Below are 18,150 nucleotides of genomic sequence, written 5' to 3' on the forward strand. Positions count from 1 at the left end.
AGTCTGAGATCCAGGGGGGCAGGGTCAGCTCTGTCGGGGACCCAAGGGTGGGTCCGTCCTGCCTTCCCAGCTCCTGATGGCTGCAGACGATGCCCAGCACATAGAGGCATCTCTCTGTCTCCTCCCAGGGTCCTGGCCTCTCTGTGTCCCTCCCACCTCTGTTCTTCTAAGGATGTTGAGTCAGGGCCCCCTTACCTGGGTTGGGCTCATCTCAATAGCCCTGAGTTAACCACACTTGCAAAGACCCTTTTTTCAAATAAGGTCACATTTATAGCTTCTGGGATGTGAGCATTTCTTTGGAGGGAGGGGGGTCACCACTCAACCCACCACATCATGCTTTCAGACTTCTTTGACTGAGTTCACAGGCAGGCCTACATTTTCTTCAACTTGATCCTAAACATGCACTACACACACTGAGCTGATACACAGCTTCACACAGGACTGTTTCATGTGACGTAATGGTTTCTCTCCAGCTTCTGCTCCTTTTCCTTCCATCTGGTTGCAGACTCGCTGAGTGATTCCTGACATACAGATGGCCTGTGGCCTGAGCTCAAGTCTCTCCCTATGGCAGCGGCATCTTGGCTCCACATGGACCGTCTTGTCAGCTGGCGTGTGTGCGTGCTCAGTCTTCATTGTGTCCAACTCTTTGTGACCCCATGGACTGTAGCCCACCGGGTTCTTCTGTCCATGGGATTTCCCAGGCAAAAATACTCAGTGGGTTGCCATTTCCTCCTCCAGGGGATCTTCCCAACCCAGGGATGGAACCCATGTCTCCTGAGTTTCCTGCATTGGGAGGCAGGTTCTTTACCACTGAGCGCCTGGGAAGCTCATGTTGACTGGGGAAGTGGGTAAACCAGTTACACAAATCTGGTGCCAGGCAGTGATGTTTATAACAGAGATGGACCAGAGGCTGAGTGAACTGTGAGTTCTGCCCCGAAGGCCATGGTGAGAAGTGGGTTAGTAACGTGGAAAAGAGTCTGCACAATGCTGAGTGAACTTAGGGGAGAATGTCTGCTCCGGCCCAGGCCATAGCCTCAGCGTCCTGTTGCCGATGGCTGAAGGGACAGTTCAGGGGGAGACGGAGGGGACGCCAAGCCTCACCCACTCACCCGTCCAGCACTCCAGCCTCGAGTTCCCTGTGAACTTCTCCACCTCTGCCATTCACTCCCTGCCCCTCTCGCTGCCCCCACCAACATGGATGGCCTGAGGGTGCAAGTCTGGTCCATCCTCGTGTGCCACGTCCTGGAATGTCACCACCAGGAGCCCTGCACAAGCCAAGACAGGGGCACAGGAGTGTTTGTGGACGAGTGAGTAATGGATGCATGAGGGTTTGGGCGTCTTTATTGTTTTCCCTACTTGCCTGGTCATTTATAATGTGGATAATTTTCTTTCAAATGGAAAGAGTGAGGCATATGTTTCCATGTTTGAAACTAAACATAATAAAGCTGAAGCATCCCCCACAGCCCCTCAGACTTCATCCTAGCAAAGTAGAGGCCATGGGAGGAGGGAGGCAGGAGGACCATGCTCCCTGGACACATGTGGACACCTTGACACCCAGCAGTCATCCTTCCTGACCCCAAAGGGGTAGCATCCGGCCTGGTGCCAACCAGCCCTGTGGATGAGGCTAGGACACAGGGCCCGGTGACCCCATTGCCCCTTCTGCTTTGATGTCACTGCAGCTCAGATGCTGCGGGAATCGGGCCTCACAGTCAGGCTGCCACTATGGAGGTGGCTTTCTTTCCGGCTCATACCACAAACACCCGAGCCCTGGCCCGGGGACCTGGTCATGTGGACAAGGCCCTGCTTGAGTTCAAGGCCTGGGAGAAAATGCAGTTCTGTTTAAGGGATGAGGGGCACGGCTCAGGGAGGGTGAGGGATGGGTGCCACCACACGGGAGGAGGCAGCCATGCCAAGTCTCTCATGGCATGGCCAGAGAGGGCACGCTGCCCACCACCCAAGAGTGCCTCCCCAGTCAGACACAGGGGGTGCGTGTCCCCTTGTGATGTGCATATTTATTCACTCACTCATTCACTTGTTCAGATGGCAGTGATTTATAAGCTGACTTTGGGGTCCAGGCACCATGGGGCTCAGAGACATGGAGGGTGGAGTGGGAGGTCTTTACAGATGAGAGCATGGGCCAGGCTTCGCATGGGCTGCAGAGCAAAAGAGCACGTGAGACAGAAAAAGAACACCTGGGCCACGGGCCTGCTTGAGGGGCGGGAGAAGGCGGGGGAGGGTGGGGGAGAGTGGGAAGGGGATGCAGGAGGTGGAGGGACTACCACTGCCCCTGCTCAGCCCGCCAGTAGCACCCAGGAAGCACTGGCTCAGCCGTTCACCCAGGGGGACAGAGTGATGGCCTGTGTCCCAGCCTCGCCTCGCCAGAAACCAGAGGATGTGCTGGGGACTCTGAGATTCCCATGCTACCTGCACAGGGAGGACGGGGCACACCCTGTCCTTAACGCACAACACCGGCGTCTGCGCAGAGCGAGCAAGGGGCTGGGGCAGATGTGGGGCGAGGAGCCCACCAGGGGACCAGGACACCCTGATGCTCTGAAGGCATCTGGTTACTTGGTCTGCAGCTGTGCCCTGGAATGGAGAAAGGGCGCTTCAGAAAAACGTGCAGCATTCTCAGGAGAGTCATAGTGATGAGATGGCCAGGGTGGGGGCGTGCTAGAAAAGGGTATGTGTGTGCATGTGTGTGTGTGAGTGAAAAGGTGTGTATGTGACTGTGTGTGAGTGTTAATCTGTGCATGGGTGTGCATGTGTGTGTGCTTGTGTCTGTGTGTGCATTCATGTGTGTCTGTGTATACATGTCTGTGCATGTGTCTGCATCTGTGTGCTTGTGTGTCTGTGTGTGGATGTCTTTTATCTATGTGCTTGTGTGTCTGTGTGTGCATGTCTGCACCTGTGTGCTTGTGTGTCTGTATGTGTGCATGTCTGCACCTGTGTGCTTGTGTGTCTGTATGTGTGCATGTCTGCACCTGTGTGCTTGTGTGTCTGTGTGTGCACGTGTCTGCACTTGTGTGTTTGTGTGTCTGTATGTGTGCATGTCTGCACCTGTGTGCTTGTGTGTCTGTGTGTGCACGTGTCTGCACCTGTGTGCTTGTGTGTCTGTGTGTGCATGTGTCTGCACCTGTGTGCTTGTGTGTCTGTATGTGTGCATGTCTGCACCTGTGTGCTTGTGTGTCTGTGTGTGCACGTGTCTGCACTTGTGTGTTTGTGTGTCTGTATGTGTGCATGTCTGCACCTGTGTGCTTGTGTGTCTGTATGTGTGCATGTCTGCACCTGTGTGCTTGTGTGTCTGTGTGTGCACGTGTCTGCACCTGTGTGCTTGTGTGTCTGTATGTGTGCATGTCTGCACCTGTGTGCTTGTGTGTCTGTATGTGTGCATGTCTGCACCTGTGTGCTTGTGTGTCTGTATGTGTGCATGTCTGCACCTGTGTGCTTGTGTGTCTGTGTGTGCACGTGTCTGCACTTGTGTGTTTGTGTGTCTGTATGTGTGCATGTCTGCACCTGTGTGCTTGTGTGTCTGTGTGTGCACGTGTCTGCACCTGTGTGCTTGTGTGTCTGTGTGTGCATGTGTCTGCACCTGTGTGCTTGTGTGTCTATGTGTGCACGTGTCTGCACCTGTGTGCTTGTGTGTCTGTGTGTGCATGTGTCTGCACCTGTGTGCTTATGTGTCTGTATGTGTGCATGTCTGCACCTGTGTGCTTGTGTGTCTGTGTGTGCTTGTGTCTGCACGTGTGTAGGTGTGTATGTGGTCCTCAGGTACATTCTACTGCTCAGCCTCTAACCCGAGTCTCTTCCAGACAATGGGCCAGGACTGCGTGGCTCCGGGAGGGGAGGCAAGACTGAGGCCCAGGCCCCGTTGTCTGTTCCCCCTGCCCGCTCTGTGCTCCCCTTTCACCCCCACCTTGTGGTCTGGGGTGCCGGCACAGGGGCCCTGACTCCTGGCTGTGTCATCCGAACTCCCCAGCCTCTGTCCCTGCTCCCTGCTGGTTTCCCCTTGTCCAGTTCTTGAGTTTCACGGACAGGGCGTGGGAAGGACAAGCTGGAGCAGTGAGATTCCCCAGGGTGAGCAGGCATCTGCTCCAGCCTTTGAAGGGGTGAGTGCAGCGGGTGTCGGGGTGAGGATGAACAGCCGTGCTCCTCCTGGGGGTCTGTGGGGCTCCCGGTGCACAGAGCAGGGTGCTCGCCAGCGCCTGGTGATGGGGCGCCCAGGGTGCAACATGCCTGCTGGAGAATCCTGCTTCTAGGGTTCACATCCCCTGAAACCACGCCAAGAGGTTCTCCCAGGTGTGCGTGTGTGTGTGTGTGTGCATGCAGGGTTCTAAGCATCTTCCACCCTGTCAAAGTCTAGACTCTCTCTGGACAGTGGCTATGGGCTGAGCTGTGTGCCCAGAGCACGTGCAGCCCTAACACCCCCACTTGTGCTTGTGACCCTGCTTGGAAGCAACGTCTTGCAGATGTTCGCTTTCAGATGAGGTCACTAGGCTGGGTCCTTTAAGCAAAGAAGATTCACACAGAGTGAGGCCGTGTGATGATGTGGCAGAGGTTGGGGTGCTGGGTCTACCAGCCCAGGATCTCTGGGATCACTAGGGAGCACCAAGGGTCCCTGGAGCCACCAGCGAATGGAGGTGGAGACGCAAGGTCTCCCTCAGAGCCTCCAGGTGGGCCCAACCCTGCCAACCCTGGGTTTGGACTCCTGGCCTCCAGAGCAGGGAGAGAGTGCACGTTTGTTGTTGAAACCCCCAGTCTGTGGTCACTTGTGACGGCTGCCTCAGGACAGTCCTTTAAGAAAATCAGGAGCTGGGCTGGCAGCAATGTTCATCGTGTACTCAGGGTCCATCTGGACACGTGCAGCCAGCATGTAGGGTCTGCCTGCTGCCACCGAGAGCTCTCTTGTTTGCTTCCCTTTCTTTTGCCCTTTGGTTATTTCACATTCCTGCTTCCGGTCCCTACTCACTGCTCCTTGGAGGTCACAACTGTGCTTTTGAAACCAAAGGGCACTTGGGAAACAATTCCACCTCGGGCCCTGGGAACCTGGAAAGGCTCCTCTCTGCGGCTTCTCCCTCGTCTTCAGAGCCCTTGCTTCTCAGTAGCTGCTCAGGTGATGGGGCAGGTCTTGTTGTGGGTGTGTCTCAAACCTTGAGCCAAAGGCAGGAGCCAGGCTTTGGTGCATCACCCTGAGGGCCTGGGACGATGCCTCACCTACACCCCTGGAAGGTGGAGGGTGAGGAGGGGAACAGGGCCGTGTGCTCAGCGCTGTCCTGGCCTGGGGCTGGCTCAGTGCATACTGCCTTCCTGCACCTGGCCCAGGTGGTGACACAGGGTCCTGTATCCCACGTGGGTTCCGCCTGACTCCATCGTGGTGTCTCTAAGGGACCACAGCCCTTCTCTCACTAGGTGCCCATGGAGATGGGGCTGCCAAAGCAAAGAACCATAAACTGAGGGGCTTAAAGCAACAGAAACATGTTCTCTCCTCCTGTTCTGGAGGCAGAAATCCAACACCAAGGTGCTGGTGGGGGGCTACTCCCTCGGGGTCTCCAAAGGAGGACCCTCCCTGACTTGCCAACTGTGTGGCCCAGTGGTCCTAGGCTCTGCAGCCTGGCGCAAGGCATGCTTGAGAGCCGTCTGGGACCCTGTCTGTGTGTCTTTGGGCTGCATCTGCCTTGTCCGAAGATGGGAATCCTGTGCCAGCATGGTTGTCACGTGATTCCCAGGAGGGCAGCGGGTGCTCAGGGACCACTGGACTCTTACTCTCCTGTACTTGGTTCAAGCAGAGAAGTCTCTCTGGGAAAAGATTTTTGGAGCACATTTTGGAAACTGACGCTGAACTTTGTGTACCTGCAACTTCTGTTTTTTTCGGTAATACTTTTTCATTAAGAAATTCGGAGAATACTGAAAAGTAGATAAATGAGCAAAAAGACACCCAAAGACAATGATTATTCGTGTTTTGGTGTATTTATTTTCAACACTTTTTGTTTTCCTACAAATTGTTTTAATAGTTGAGATTGACCCAGAGAAGAATTTTTATAGAGCCCACGAGAGGCTTGTCCGGGTCAGATGTTGTAAATGGGCCTTATTTTCAGGGCAGGATGTAAGAATTTGGCAGGGGGTCCTGGTGCACTGTGGGACAGGGGTTCAAATCTGCACGTTAGGATGGTTAGCACATGGGCTGGCGGGGAGGGCCGTGGGCCATCTGTCAGGTAGGAGCCGAACCTCCTGTGGTCCACATTCAACAGGCGGCCCGAACCCATCGTGCCTCCAAGGGGTTGCAGTCTCTTCTGAGTCTTCAAACACAAACAGGCTTATTTTGCATCTCACTACAATGAATCAACCAGAAGGAAAATAAAAAGTCAAAGCCAGGATGAAGAGAAAAGATCTGTATAAATATTTTCACCAGTTTCCCCATATTTTCCTCAACAGGAAAAACCTGAGAGGCTCTACTGAGGGCCTTGACTGAAGAATGTGTTTGCCCGAGTCCCTAGCCTCTCCTGAGACCACTGACCTGTGGACAAATCACTTCTGAAGCAAGCAGGCCCTTGGGTGGGAACAGCCAGCTTCTGCAGACTCACAGTGGGAGACGTGATGGGCACTGATTTGGAGGAAAAGGAAGCAGGAGGTGGTTTGCTTTCCATTCCTGCCACGGTCGGGGAGGGGAAGCCGTGCATCCAGCAGGGTTGGCCCTGGAGGGCGACAGTGCCAACACAGCTTGCAGATGGACAGAGGGATCGGTGGCACAAGTCCCATCACGTGCCTGTGGCTGTTAGGTGCAGCTCCCGATGCTTGCTCTGAGTTCTTAGTTGTCTTTGCGTGAAAGGAGTTCTTCCAGCAGAGGAGCTGCTGCAGTGGGATGGGGATGGAGCCAGGCCCGGCTGGCGGGGGCTCTCCCAAGTGGACAGGAGGGCACCATGTGACGCAGAGTCTGTGCCCGAGAGAGGGTGAGCGTGTGTGTGCGTGTGTGTCTGTGTGTGGGGGTGACGTGTGCACATGTGGTGGGTGTTGTGATGCAGGACTTCTGTCTCCAGCGTCAAGCCTCATCAACACGCTGCTTCCTGCAACAATGGCATCTCTGTCTAGTTCTTCCCATTACTCCGTGGGGCCTGAGAGGTCCGCAACTAGCCAGCTGCACAAACCCCAGCTTGCTGTCCCCAGTGGGTCCCTCCTAGGAATGGTGGGGTGGTTGGCCCTGCCCCTGTGGGCGCACTCCCCTCTGGAGAGCTCTGGGATCCAAGCTCACACTTGTCCTTTCTGGGGGCCCTTTCCATGCCTGTCCTGCTCTGCCCTCCAGTTCCAGGCACCTTGCTGACACCAGGACGGTGATTCTGGTTTTAGTCCCGCTGACTGTTTTTCTCCAAGATCTCAGGGACAGGGTTGAGAGGACAGCAGGCCCATCTTCACACTTTGCGCTGAAACCTGGCAAAGGTCAGAAAGGTGCGATTTGCAGGGAAGAGATAGCTCAGGAGGTGGCTCCCCACGGGGCCCTGGATGAGGCTCGGGGTGAGTTTTACCTGGGAATGTGGCTGTGGGAGGACGAGGAGCCACCTGGGCTGCGGACCCTGGATGAGGGTGCAGCGTTTGCCCTCAACCCCCGTGATGACTGGGACTGCATCCCAGCACCTCTTCACAGCATGATGGCCTGTCCTGTGGACAGAGGGCGCGCCAGCTGGTGGCCCATGTCTGGGAGGCCTCCATTCTTTCCCAGTACTATCGTATCGTGAGGGTGCAGTTAGAGCTTGGCACGCATGCCCGTTTTGGCTTTGTCAGGTGTTACTGGGATACTTAAAGCACCGGGATGTTTTGAGTCCCCAAAATGTTGTTGGTCCTTTACCAGCTTCCAGTTCCCAGGACATCAAGATGTCCAAGCCTCTGTGCCACCGTGTTTGGAAGGAGCGCTGCCCTCAGTGTCCGGTGGATCTTGCGTTTGCTGAGAATAAGTCCCATCCGGGTCCGCACTCTGCTTGCTGTGACAAGAGGTGACCCGGGTATGACCACACCCACCTAGGAGGCTGTCCTGTGCTCTCCCCAGTGGGGAGGGGCCTGGCCTGTTGCCTTTCAAGCCCCTGTCCTGCCCTCCTCTGCCGGCTGGGGAGCCAGCTCAGCTTCCAGAAGCCCTGCCCCTTCCAGCCATCCAAGGGGAGGGTCTGGTCCTGCCAGGGAGACTGGACAGGCCACCCACTCTGCCAGGTGACTGGAGAGGAGGTGCTCGGGCTGCAGCCTGGGCGAGCATCTCCCTCTGCTTGCGTGGTCTACACAGCAGCTCCTTCCTGCCCTCCCTACTTGGAGCCCGGGTCTGCTGCTGCTGTCACTATGTGGCTTGGGAGAAGACCCCGGACCTTCTCACTGGGACAACCACACTGAGGTCAAGGGTCAGTTAACCCCTGTCCCTCTGTACCTGAGCCCCCGGGAATGAGGCTGGATGGGTCCGGGTCCACAGGGAGCCTGACCTTGAGCTCTCTTCCCCACCTGGCTTTTGGAATCTCCTTAGGATGCCTTTTGGAAAATTAATAACAAGCACTTTGAAAGGGCTTCACGGTGGGGGAGGTTCCCATGGGAGGGAAGGGCCATGCTCGTAGGTGGTCCAGACGCCCGGTGGTTAGTCTCTCCAGCAACAAGTGACTCAAAAATTTGGTTTTGATGAGAGAGTTTGATAAAGTTTTAAGAAAATTCTACCTGGTCAGGCATAAGATAGGAGCCTTCCGTGGACCCTCCTCCTCCCCGAGGGATGCAGGCCTGGCTAGGCTGTGGCCTGGATGTGCCGGGACACTCAGGAGACAAACAGCTTTGGGGGGAAGTGCTCTGCAGCGGCAGTGCTGGGGGCTACCCCCTACCCCCCAGTGAGGAGATGGGACGCAGGGGCCGATGAGGGCTGGGTGCAGGGTGGGCCCCACTGCTGATGGCTGCATTTGGTGGACTCTCTGCCTTCACACCCTTCTCTGCTCCCCGCCCCCCGCCAGCACCACGCACACCCTCTGCAATTTTGAACTTCAGTTTGGGGATTTGGCCTGTTTGTCAGTGGGTTTCCATGTGTGGTTTCTGCAGGAACTTTGCTGTTTAAGTGCTTTTCTGAAATATGAAATTATCTTTTTCCTATCTGAATGAGATCACTGGCTTTGTGGAGGGGGCTGGTTCATCTGGGAGCCATGTACCTCTGAACCCAGAGGAAGACATTTGGACACACCGTGGAGCCAAGGCCTGCTGGGTGTCTGGGTGCCTATGGGTGGTCAGTGACTAGGGGGCCTCTGATCTCTGCATCCTATGGATTTCTAAGCTGCTGGTGGGTCCTCATGGCCCTGACCCCTGTGTGAGCCAAAGGAGATAAGAACCCTCCACTGTAAATGTCACACATGGGCTGGGATTCCCTCCCATGGAACCAGCCTTCCCAAGAGCCAGGAGCATTGCAACTTGGGGACAGGCTCCTTCTGTTCAAAGGGCGCAGAGGAGCCAAGCTGGGTGAGGGATACAGCTCGGGGTGTCCATCAGAGGTGCCCGAGGGCCAGCCAGGATGTGAGGCTGGATGAAGCCTTCGTTGGATTAGCTGGCTTCAGAACAAGCCTTGTATCCCAGTTCCCTCCTTTTCCACAGCCACTCCCATGTGAGTTGCCACAACCCACCCCCCCACCACAGGCTGGCCCCTCACCGCTTCCGCCCACCCCGGACATCTCCCCACCCAGTCAGTCCTTGAAGTAGAGTCTTTGCATCTCCTGGTTCTTCCAAGGGTCAGATCTGCTTACCCCAACCAGACAGTAAAGCTGACTTTGAAACTGGCCCTGTCATGTCCGATACTATTTTCCCTTCAACTGTACCATGGGGTTTCCAATAGTGAGAAAAAGGATCCCCAAAGGACACCCATCCCTGTCTTTAATTCCTACCCCTGCATTAGCATCCTGGAGGTCAACATACCAGACAACTCGATATCTGAGGAGAGAAAGTGTACTGTTAGGACTTAGAGAGTGAGTGGACTGTGGTGAAAACCACCAACCCTCCTATTTTTCCTAATTAACAGAGCGGTTTCTTGTTTAGAGCGGTTTTAGACTTCTGGGAAATTGAACAGAAAGAACAGAAAGTTACCATGTAAATGCGCTCCGTTTCTCCTATTATTATCATCTTATGTCAGTGTGGTGTTTGTTACATTAATAATTATGAGCTAATATTGATAGATTATTATTAACTACTGTCCACAGTATACGTTAGGGTCCTCTCGGAGTTGCTCATCCTGTGGGTTTGGACAAGTGGATAAAGACCTGTATCCACATTACAGTCTCAACCAGAGCAGTTTCACTGCCCTAAAAATCCTACCTGTTCACCCCTCCCCCCGCCCCCCTGGCCACCACTGGCCCTGTCACTGTCTCACGGTTCTGCCTCGTCCAGAATGTCTTAGAGCTGGGATCAGAGGGCCCGCAGCCTTTGCACAGCCTGTCGCTTGGCGCTGTGTTTACCCTCCCCCGTGTCTCTTCGCAGCTGAGCAGCTCATTTCTCTCCAGTGCTGAGTAGTAACCTGCTATCTCGTCCACACAGCTTACTTACCTGTTCACCTGGGAGGGCGTCTTGGTTGCTTCTAGTTTGGGGCAATGGAACCATCCCCCCAGGTTCCATCTGTGCTCCTCCCTGGGGTCCACACCAGACTGTGAGTTCCCAGGGGAGGGGTCTCTGCCCACTTGCATCTGTGCGCGCTGCCCGCCCCCACAGTAACTGTGGAGCTGGGTGGGGGAGCAGTGAAGAGGAGTGGAATCTGGTGTGAGGAGAGAGAGCAGAGTCAGCCTTGAGTCCCTGCATGGGGGTAAGAGCCACACGAGTGATGTCAGGGGTGGCAGGAGGGCGGACAGACGCCCAGGCCTGGCTCTGGCAGCAGCTGAGGCCCCTGGCAGCTCAAAGCCGCCTTCTGATCTCCTGGGGTTGGAGCCTGGGACTGGCAAATATCTACTCAATTCAGACTCTTTAAAATGCACGTATCAGGGCAATCAGGACCCAAGGGTGGCAAAGTGTAGCTGACATTTTCCTCTCAGTCCACTTAAGGCCACTTAAATCCCTGTCTTCTCCAGGGCAGGGCCAGGGGCCGGGCCTGGATGGCACAGGGGCAGCCTTTGCTGTTTCTGCCCCACCAGAGCCTCCAAAAGCTTGTCCTTCATTGAGAAAAGCCAGCCGCTCTGTTTTGTAGCAGAATCGCTGAGTGAAAGCCACGCGGCAGAGGGTTCCTATGGTTAGTCTTCCCAGATCAGGGTGTCGCTCCCCTCTATGGCCTCGCCCTCAGCTGGGCTTCGGGAGACAGGTCCAGCCCTTTCTGGTGAGTCACCTCCCCTTCATGACCTTGGTTGCTTCCGGGTCAAATGATGGACCAGTGACAGGTTTCATCTCACAAGTCGCCTGGGATCGACTGGTAATGGCTGCCAGAGTGCCGTACCCACACTTGGTGGTGGATTAGGTAGGTCTGCCCTGGTGCAGCAATGGGGTTCAAGGCTCTGCCTTTTGGCCCTCCATGTGCTCGGGCTTTTCTACATGTTCTCATGGTTTTTGTTTATTTTACAGTCCAGATTGGCAAGTTGGTTGAGAGAGCCAGGAAAAAATTGAGAAGTAGTTAAGTTGATTTCATTTTTTCTTCTTATGTGGTTAAGAAGAAGAAGATTCTTTAGTTTTTAACACTGACATGTGACATAGGTGTGGGGAACCACTGGATTCTTTTGTCCACTGCTTTGCCTTTGGATGAAGCTTAGAATGTGCCGGTGTGATGTCTGCACGTGAGTTTCCACATGCCCTTCATTATTTCAGGCTCAACATGGCCCAGTGGTCGGTCTTAGGATGCCCTGGTATAGACAGGGCGGGCCCTCTGTTCCGGAGCCCCTGGTCTCTGCTCCCTCCCCCCACGCTGTCTGTTCCCCATGCAGAGTAGAGCTAAAAGCCTGTGCCCACTGCCCACCCTGGGCCGGTAGCCCAGCTGTCCACAGCGCTGTGAGTGGCAGGCCTGGCCTGCCCAGCCTGTCCCGGTCATCTGGGATGGTGTCACAAGTACTCCATTCCATCAGTCCTGCCCTGACAGTTAGACAGGACCTCTTGAGGAACACTGGGACAGTGTCATGCAGCTCCTCTGATACTCGTGTGATGAGAAGGCAGAGCCGGCAGCCAGAGCAGTGCTGGGTCTCCTGTGTGTGGGTCAGCCGTCAAGGTGTACTGACCACTCAGTCTCAGCACCTGTTATATACGTGCTATGGGCCAGGAACAAGGGGAATATGGTAATAAATGCTGCTTGAAACTTGGGGTCTACGGGATACAGAGGCATCGACCAAAAGCATCATGAAGTGTCTTCAGAGCTGGGATGGAGCAGCGCAGGCAACGTGGGGTGGCACAGGGGGGGTCTCTGCCGATACCAGTGCCATGGGGGAGGTGCAAACCTTTCCTTGTTTGGGAGACAGGTGCGCCACGTGGCTCCTGGCAGCCATCATGCTCCCTCTAGTGGCTCGGGGGCTGTTGGAAAGAGAAGGACACTGGTGTGAAAAGCCCTGAGCTCCCTGGCCTGTGGCCTCTCCCCAGTTTGCACCAGGGCCCTCAGCCTTCCCCAGTTTACAGCAGGGCCTCTCCTCCTGCAGACCCAGACTGCCAGCATCCTCGTGGCCCTGGAACAGCTGTGCACGTGCACGTCTACACACATCTCCCACCAGCACGTCCTATGCACATGCCATGTATACACTCACAGGCACATGCGCTCAACATGCCTCTCACACACTCATCCGCTCACGTCCACGTCTGCACAGCACATGTCAGCTCACACGCTCAGCTGTGGATGTACATCTGCAAGGCAGCGGCGGGGGTTAAAAGTGCTTCCGTGGCTTCATGAGAAGTTTATTTATTGGGGCCTGGGAGGCTCAAAAGAGTGGGCCCTAGACGTCATGTGTCCTCAGCCTATGGCTGACTGTGCTGCTAATGGACGTGAACTGGGGTCTTCTCGTGAGAGCCCAGAGGAGGGCCAGGGACACAGCCCCAAAGATGGACATTCCTGTGACAATTCCTGAGTGACACAGCAGGCGCTGAGTCATGTTATGCAGGTGTGCACAGAGCCATCTCAGAGCTCTTGCTCTACTGAAAGGACACTCACAGACTCACTCATACACACAGTCAGAGGGGTACACTGAAACCACACACAGAGCCCACACACCAGTGTTTCAGAGGTTTAGTAGAGTTGTTGACAAGATATTAGGTGAGTGTGGAGTGAGAATGAGGTACATATGCCTGGCAGAGCCTCTGAGGATTCTGAGGAGGTGCCATTTCGCATGGGGTTTGAAAGCTGAGTAGGAGTTTGCTGGGTCAAGAGCGAACTGACTCCTGGGGTGGGGCCCAGGAGTCACCTGGGCAGTAATGACACAGGTGGTCCTCGAAGCAGCTGTGAGATAGACCGGCCTGGCTGCAGCAGGTAAGATGGGAGAGGAGCAGAGATGAGGCTGGAAGGCAGTGGAGGTAGGTGCCCAGTGTCCTTAGGTCTGTGAACAACCCCACCGTGGGCCTCATGAAAGGCGGGGCATTGCCCAGCAGGAATGACTCACCTGGACAGGGAGGCTGGACCCCTCCCCTACCCATGGCAAGTGTGCCTGAGTCTCGGCCGAGAGCAGGACATGAGTCCTCAAAGGGCGCAGTCTGGGCACAAGTGTCCATAGGCCCACTGTGCCATCATTCTGGGACAGAGAACACAGGGCAGAGGCAGACAGGTTGGAATGAAGGCTGGGGTCCCCAGATCCAGCTGGGTGGGCCCTAGAGGAGGCAGGCGGGCCCAGGCGTGAGTGTGGCCCCATACTGTTGGGCAGCTTCCTTCTCTGTTGGGGGGCATCAGCCAGGGGCAGCTCTGCCCCTGTGGACACTTGGCAACGTCTGGATGCATTTTTGTTGTCACAACCTGAGAAGGGGCAGTGCTGGCATCTGGTGGGTGGAGGCCAGGGATGTTCTTGGCACCCTCTGTTGGGGAAGGACCCAGTCGGGGGACGGCCCCATAGAGAATTGTACCCTTTATGAGTTTCCCGCAGCTGCCACACCAAAGGACCACACACAGGGGCTTAAAACGATAGAATTGATCCTCTCGGTCTGGAGGCCAGAGTGGAGGTCGTGGTGTGGGCAGGGGCCCTGAGGGAGAGTCCCTGCCACCTCTCCTGGGAGGATCTGGGGCTCAGCACGTTTTGGGGGTCATGATTCATTTCAGGCCTCAGATGTCAGCAGTGCTGAGGTTGATCAGCCCTGCGCCCAGTGGAGAAGCCTGTACCCCTGCCACCCGCAGCGGCTGCCCAGCCCACACAGATACCCTTCTGGGGGCCGCAGACCTAGTCAGCTAGCTCTGCTGGCCTCCACCACCACTCAGACCTGCCACGGGGGCCGCCTGCTTCATCAAGCTGTGACTTGTGTGGGAAGCACAGGGGAGGACAGTTCTGCCACCCGCGTGTCCTTCACGGCCAGCCGGCCCTGGGTGGTTTCCTGGTGGAGAGGAAGGTGGGCAGGGGCCCAGGGGACAGCAGGGAGAGCTGTGGGGTTGGGGGGGTGTCTTCCAGAGCTCGGTCACTCCACTCCGTCCAGCCCTGGGCACAGGCTGACACAGTGTCCTCCTCACCCACTGTCTCCATGTGGGATTCCCTGGGCTCCCCCATCGGCTGGGCCTGCTTTTCCCTCATGTCCCCGCCCCAGAGCTGCGAGGGATTGGATATGCCCCAGAGGGGGAGGGGTGTGGGAAGGGATGGGGCCTGTCTGCCACACCCAGCCTGGGGGTTACTGCCCATTCGTGGAGGTGGCAAGAGGGCAGAGGCTCGTGTCCCTGAGGAAACACCACAGATGGGCAGCTTAGACACCAGGAGCTTATCCTCAGATGGTTCTGGAGGATGGGAGTCCACGATCAAGGTGCCAACAGGTTTGTTCCCTCTGAGGCCTCTCTCCCTGCAGATAGACGGTCCTTATCCTCTCTTCTCATGGGGACCCCTGTCATGTTGGATTATAGCTGCACCCCAATGACCTCATTTTACCCAAACTCCCTCTTTAAAAGCCTTACCTCCAATCACAGTCGCATTCTGAGATCCGGGAGGCTAGAACTTCAACACATACAGTGGGGGGAGTGGAGGGCGGGGTATGATCCAGCGCACCCCAGGCCACGGTCCTTGACGGCTGGGTGAGAGTAACCTGCCAAAAGGGTCAGCCCAGTTCCCCCGGCGAGGATGCCAGCCATTGCCCGAAAGCATGTGGAGTCTCTAACACACGAGGTTTGGCAACCCGTCTGTAAAACCTCAGGGTGTTTACACATTCCTGTAAGGAAGGAAAAAACCCAAGAAGCAAAAAGCCAGAGCAATTATTCACTCTTGCTTTCTTAAGCTGCAGAAGGAGCCAGCTGGGAAATCATGAGTCAAGTAAAATCCTTTATGGAATGAGCAAAAACAAAAGGAACAAAAGCCATTTGACTTGCTCACCGAACCCCCGTGGGGAGACGCTCACTGGGGCTGGGAATGTTTACCCTCCGCACCCCCATCCTCGTCCCTGCCCCGGCCAGGCCGTCTGCAGTCCCCTGTATCCGCTCCCCAGATGCTTAAGTCACTGCTTATAATGGCACAAGATGCAGGAGGTGGCTCTCGGAGGCTGGAAAAACAGTCCCGTGTCCTCGGCTGGCAGCTGACTCATTGGCTCCACACGGAAGCTCCATCCCCGGGCACCCACCTGAGGTGGGCCTTGCTGGTACCATGGACACAGCCTCTGAATGTTTGAGTGGTCCTGCGTCCATGTGGACAGCATCCAGACCCCGTCTGCAAGTGGCTTTGAACCTCAGTTGGGACACAAGACATATACAACTCCTTCTGGAAGTTTCCCTCGGTCCCCCCGTCTCCCCCCGGCAGCATGGGTGCCTCTCCATTGCTGTCACACTTGATGCTTGCTCTCTGCTCTGTAGCTGTGTACTGACGGACCCATAGACTACACTTCTCGAAGACAGACATGTCCCTTCCAACCTGGGTTCCAGGGGAACACAGGGGAAGAGCATTTCAATCAGCTTGGTGCTCCCAGGGCAGATGTAGGGAGTGGCTCAGAGTAGCCAATTCATCTGCATTCCTTGGATGGTTGGGTAGATGGGTAGGTGGGTTGATGGGTGGCTGAATGGATAAGTTGGATGGGTAGATGGATAGATAGGTGGATAGACGAATGGGTAGATGGATGGGAGGAAGGGTGGGTGAATGGATGGATGATTGTGTGGATGGGAGGATGGATGGATGATTGGATGCATGGGAGGATGGATGGGCAGATGGGTGTGTGGATGGAGGGATGAGCATAAAGCAGCACCTCACTGTGACAACCAGGCCATGTTTGGGCTCAGGGGTGTAGCTCACTCAGAAAGCCCATGATCTGGGGAAGCACAGAAACCAACCTGCCCCAGGAGACTTGAAACTACTGCCAAAGACAAGAGGAGACCCTCTCCCTGCACACCAGTGCTGAAAGGACAACGGTGAACCAACCCCAGGACTTCCCAGAAGACTACACGTGCCCCCTGGCCCAGGTCCAGGCACTTGGCCTTTTTGTTTTGCTGTTGGAGGCTCACTGCCATGAGGACAGGAGTGTGTTCTGAAGAGACCACCACCTTTCCCATGAGGACGTCCCCCCAGGATCCGCAGAGGTACTGTCATGGGCCAGGCCCTGTAGCACAAGGAGCTCAGGGCGGACACTAGTCAGGACCTGGGGGATGAAGCAGTGAGGCAGATGGACTGGTCTCTGCAGGTCCTCAAGAGCAGGGGGTGGGGGAGGGATGTGTCAGCCCCAGGCCTTGCCCACCTTGGACCCAGTCCTCCCATGCCCCCTGCGCCATCTCCTCTGTGGGTCCTGGAGCTGTGTTCAAGGCTGGGAGGTCAGCTGCCTGGGAAAAATCAGAGGCTCGTGGGCAGTGGTCACTGCTGAGTTCCCAGATGAGTCACCGCATGACAACCACCTTCCTCATCCCCGACAGGCCCGAATAAGTCAGCCCTGAAGAGGGGGTTCTCACCCCCTAGTGTCCTTCCCCCCATGAATCAAGCCTCCAGCCTATTTTTAGGCCATTTCTCTGAATTGTCAAAGCTTGTTTACCCTGAATCAGGGCTGCTCCAAGACTCTCCACTCAACCACCAGCCCCAAGACGAAGAGCGAGGAAGTGAACAGTGGCCGCCTGGTCAGACCACGGGGGCCAGGGTGAACAGCTTGTGACAACTGGACATTCTCCAGCTGAGCCACAGCCAGGCTGGGGCTCTGGTGCCCCCTACTGAAGCGGTTAAGGTGGCCACCAGAGCCCATCCTGTTCTCTGCCTCCCAAGATGGACTGAGAACTCCAGCTCACTCATGTTCACAGACCCAGCTCCACCCCAGAAAAGACTCATTAAAGTCTGTATTCTTTTATTCCTTCATTCTACATTCCTCCCCCCAGGAGAGAAGTAGAAGGAGCAGCATCAGGGATAGTAGTGAGGGAAGAGGGAGGGGTTAGGGCAGGCACTGACTACCTGGAGGAGGGGAGTGCTGAAGATGAGTAGGTGTCAGCTGGGCAGAGGGGGATTCGAAGAGATGTTCTGGCACAGTGGTCCCCACTCGAGAGTGCATCTGAGTCTGCAGAGCACCTGTTAAAACCCAGATGGCTGGGCCCCACGCCCGAGCTTCTGATCCACTGGTCAGGATGAAGCCGATGACTTAGATTTCTAACAAGTTTCCCATGATGCTGATGCTGGGGTCCAGGGACCTCACCTTGAAGACCACTGTTCTAGGAAGAGGGAACAGCACATATGAAGGATGGAGGTGACAGGGTGAATGAGTGAGGGAGTGAGTGTGCTTGGAATTGCTTTTCCCCCGACAGAGTTGGGTCAGTGTGGATCTGTCTCTCTTGTACCCAGTGGAAACTGAGGATGAACATCACTTTAATCCTGCCGTTGGAAGGTCAACTTCAACTGGGTCCCCTGGGACTTCCCTGGTGGCTCAGTGGTAAAGATTCTGCCTGCCAAGCAGGAGATGTGAATTTAATACCCGTGTTGGGAAGATCCCCTGGAGAAGAAAATGGCAACCCACTCTAGTATTCGTGCCTGGAAAATCCCATGGACAGGAACCTGGCGGGCCACAGTCCATGGGGCCGGAAAGAGTATGACACAGCTTATTGAATAAATGACTGGGTCGCCTAACGCCAGGCTAAGGCCA

General features: G+C 55.7%; 1 long non-coding RNA gene across 1 annotated transcript; it reads right to left on the reverse strand.

Annotated features, from left to right (window-relative positions):
- Positions 1-5,953: 5,953 nt before the first annotated feature.
- On the reverse strand, positions 5,954-15,267 carry LOC147353074 (uncharacterized). The gene is made up of 3 exons (XR_015144984.1): positions 15,017-15,267; positions 10,531-12,462; positions 5,954-6,326 (listed from the first exon to the last, which is right to left on the reverse strand). It is a non-coding gene; the product is annotated as an uncharacterized LOC147353074 (long non-coding RNA).
- Positions 15,268-18,150: the final 2,883 nt, after the last annotated feature.

Source organism: Bos grunniens, chromosome 18, assembly GCF_055505025.1.
Source record: "Bos grunniens cultivar Pamir isolate PY7600 chromosome 18, Bosgru_T2T1.0, whole genome shotgun sequence".
Lineage (NCBI taxonomy): Eukaryota > Metazoa > Chordata > Mammalia > Artiodactyla > Bovidae > Bos > Bos grunniens.